The sequence below is a fragment of the Benincasa hispida genome, chromosome 6 (assembly GCF_009727055.1).
Source record: "Benincasa hispida cultivar B227 chromosome 6, ASM972705v1, whole genome shotgun sequence".
Taxonomy (NCBI): Eukaryota; Viridiplantae; Streptophyta; class Magnoliopsida; order Cucurbitales; family Cucurbitaceae; genus Benincasa; species Benincasa hispida.
The window spans coordinates 28,182,542-28,186,727 of record NC_052354.1 but is presented as its reverse complement, the minus strand read 5'-3'; the positions used below and the strand labels follow the sequence as shown (position 1 = coordinate 28,186,727).

At 41.6% G+C, this 4,186-nt stretch overlaps 1 non-coding gene across 1 annotated transcript; it reads left to right on the top strand.

The window, feature by feature from the left end:
- Positions 1-839: 839 nt before the first annotated feature.
- On the top strand, positions 840-945 carry LOC120080661. The gene has a single exon (XR_005482611.1). It is a non-coding gene; the product is annotated as a small nucleolar RNA R71 (small nucleolar RNA).
- Positions 946-4,186: the final 3,241 nt, after the last annotated feature.

Here is a 4,186-nt window from a genome sequence, read left to right as displayed (position 1 = left end):
GGAAGTTGTTCTACTCTGATTCTTCTTTTCTCCCTCCACAGTATTTCCACTGCGCAATGTCACAACCTGACATTGCTTCTTACCTGATCCCCCTGAGTTGCGTGGAAGCTTAGTTGAACTTGGCAACGCCCCTTGCGATCTACTTTTGAGCTCATTCGCAATCTGGCCTATTTATAATTCAAGGTTGCGAATGGACGTAGCTTGACTTTGAAGCACTATCTCGTTTTTCTCTATGTATTGCTTCAATAGGATTTCTAGAGAAGAAGACTGCGGTGGTTGTTGTGAGCTACTTGCTTGGTTGCTCTATTGACCGTTACTGCATTGAAACAATCCTTGTGGCCCTTCTTTTTGCTCCACAGATTGAAAATTTTGTTGTTGATTCTTCCAAGCAAAATTGGGGTAGTTTTTCCACTGGGGTTGTAGGTGTTTGAAAAGGGGTTGTTCTTTACAAAATATACAGACTGTGGATTTTGTGGACAATCTTCCATTGCATGCTCATCACCGCAAGTCGCACACCTTGCGGTGTTTTGACTTATTGCATTAATCTACCCACCTTGCGGTGTTGGGCTGCTGATCATCATTCCTTGAATCAAGTTCATCATTGCGGTCATTTGATTTTGCAATGAGACAATAGCACCGTTGTTTGCATCAGAATCCTTGAATCTTAATCTCTGGTCACTCTCCCTCCAGTCTCATGATTCTTGGAGATGCAATCCAGGATATTCTTCGCCTCATCATAAGTCTTGTCAAGCAAACCACCACCAGCTACCACATTGGCAGCGGTCTGCGAAGCAGGATTCAAATCGTGGTAGAAAATTTTCATTTGCAGACAATCTGGTAGCCCATTATGCGGACAGTCTTAGACCAACCTTTTAAACCTCGCCCAAGCATCGCTGAGAGATTCGTCCATATCTTGTTCAAAATTAGTAATAAGCTTTCTAGTCTCCTTCGAAATGTTCTCTCAATCTTCGGGTCGTAGTTCGCCAGAGATTGAGAGTTCTACAAAGAAATCACAAAAATTACCGTTAACAACTATTTTGCCAAAGTCCCCAACAACGGCACCAAAAATATGATGCTTGAATTTATGAGGTGTGGAAAATATGGATGATATGTGTTGATGGATAGCGTTGTGCACTCAAGTTTCCCCAGAGGAATCCAAGTGTAAATTCCTCTGAGTTTCCTGGTAAGTCTAGGGTCGAACACAGGGACTTGTGAAATTAGTTGCATTGGAGAGTTTTATGAAAACTTGCGGTAACTAGTGAAATAAACAAGTGTTAAGTGGTTGTTGCATTGATGAAAATAATAATAAATGTGGCAGAGTTTGAAAAGAGTTGGTAAACAGGAAATACGACGAATATGCGGTGAACGGGTTGAGAAGGGTTTCGGCTAACACTCCCTAGGATGCGTTCATGCTTTACGATCGTGCAACATGCATACAATAGTAAACCACCTCTCGGCGTGAATGTCATGGCTTCTAAGGCTAGAACGCATGCAATAAATATGCGATAAGTCTACAGGGTTACACATAAACCTCTATCTCTGTTTATGCGATGACAACACGACATTCACACATATATGCGACCACATAATATCACTCCTATTCCAAAGATGCATGCGATGCAAGTTAACAAACAGAGCTTATCTCTAAGACTCTATCTCTTGTTTATGCAAGCCTAATCCTGCTCTTTCAAGTTAGATTCTAACCTAGCTCTCTCAGACATTAGGTTCTTTCTTTAGATTCTCTCTCGAGTAACTCTAAAGGGGTATTTTGCACAGCATAAAACAAGACAATCGTAAGCAATGAACTTCTTAGATCATGTTAGCTTAGTTCTTCTCAACCTATTCAACTAGTTTAGCCACTCATGCGTATTAAGAGAGTAACAGATGTAGAAATAGAACTTCCATTGAATAGATATAAGATGAAGTACAGAATAACAATGTAAGTATAGTAAAGAGCCTGGAGCAATTTCTTGCCACCAGGCGTTACACTATTCTACTCGTGCTCTAAAGATATTCTCACTTTCGCGAGAGTCAACCCGCTCTCTGCTCTTATGCCCAAGGTTCTTTCTCGAGCCGCCTTAGACGATCTCCAGCATCACCACTCTTCCCTAGCTCCGCCGTAAAATGGAAAAGAAAACTATGAACAAAGGTATGAACTTGTAAAGTGATGTGAAGTAATCGACTGCTTAACCCCTTCTCTGAAGAATGCACTTGGTATTTATAGGGCATTAAAGATGAAATGCGGCTTCTCTCTCCTGGTTGTATAGATGGGATAGCTTTAATTCTTGACTGACGCGTCAAATAATTGTCACCGATAAAGCTAGATGTACTTTATGACCGTTATCGGCTGTCAACTTAACTTGGATCCGACTGCTGTCAGCTTTCTATCCCATCGATCTTAATTGTCCTTCCGTCCGGATGCGCCCACCATGTTGCAGTGATTCTTCTTGGGTGGATGTTTGCGAGCACGATCAATGTAAAGTCTTGCGATGAAGTTGCGCTCGACCAATGTATTCCTATGATCGCATTCTTTGCATTGCGTTAACGCATTATTCTGCACAAAAATATAAAGATCAACTGCTCTAATGCATTGGATGCATGCGACCGCAATATTATATAATTTATGCTTAATGGACGCAATTTAGCATATTCTATCAATGCAATCCAACATTGTTTAAGATTTTAGTACTATGATAACGTGCATTTTTACCCGTTATCAATCGTCCCAAAATGATGGGCACATCTTTGTCGGCCTCATAGTCTAGAATGATGAAGTCAGCTGGCAAAATAAATTTATCAATCGTGATCAGCACATCCTTCACCTTACCTTCTGGATGAACCAGAGATCTGTCAGCCAATTGGAGAGTCACTGATGTGGGCACAAGTTGCCTCACATTTAATTGTCTAAAGATTGACAGCAACATCAAATTTATGCTGGCCCCCAAGTCACACAGGGCTTGCCTAATATAGAGTCTCCTATGGAGCAAGGAATAGTGAAGCTCCCATGATCGCTCATCTTTGGTAGAATAATTGATTTGGAACTTTGCGTTGATGCCACCGTGGCAAATTTTCCAGTGACTTTTTTCTTAGTTACCATGTCCTTCAAAAACTTGGCATAGGCAGACATTTTCTCAATCGCTTCACTAAAAGGAATATTAACATGTAATTGCTTTAACATAGATAAGAAGCGTTGATACTGTACCTCTTCGTTTTTCTTCTTTCTTAGCCTCTGAGGGAAAGATGGTAACTGGACTTTCACAATTCTCGTTTCATTTGACTTTGAGGTTGACGCAACCTCAGGTTCCACTGCTTCGTTTTCTCTTTCTTCTTCTTGCGTTACCGCAATCTCGGGCTCAATTGCGATGGAAGTTGTTCTTTACACTGATCCTTCTTTTCCCCTTCCACATCCTTTCCACTGCGTAATGTCACAACCTGACATTGCTCATTACCTGATCCCCCTGGTTGCGCGGAAGCTCGATAAAACTTGGCAATGCCTCTTGCGGTTGACTCTTCAGCTCATTCGCTATCTGGCCCATTTGAAATTCAAGGTTGCGGATGGACGTAGCCTGACTTTAAAGCACTGTCTCGTTTTTCTCTATATATTGCTTCAATAGGCTCTCTAGAGAAGAAGATTGTGTTGGTTGTTGTGAGCTACTTGCTTGGTTGCTCTGTTGACCGTTGTTGCGTTGAAAGAATCCTGGTGGCCTTTCTTTTTATACCACAGATTGAAAATTTTGTTGTTAATTCTTCCAAGCAAAATTGGAGTGGTTTCTCCACCTAGGGTTGTAAGTGTTTGAAAAAGGATTATTTTTTACAAAATATATAGACTGTGGATTTTGCAGGCAATCTTCCATCGCATACCCATCACCGCAAGTCGTACACCTTGCGGTGTTTTGACTGATTGCGGTGTTGGGCTGCTGATCGCCATTCCTTGAATCAAATTCATCATTGCGGTCAGTTGGTTTTGTAACGAAACAATGGCACCGTTATTTACGTCGGAATCTTTGAGTCTCAATCTCTAGTCACTCTCCCTCCAGTCTTCATGGTTCTTGGAGATGCAGTCCAGAATATTCTTTGCCCCCTCGTAAGTTTTGTCAAGTAGACCACTAGCGCTGCCGTATTGGCAGCGGTCTGCGAAGCAGGGTTTAAACCGTGATAGAAAATTTCCATTTCAAGGCAGTCTGAT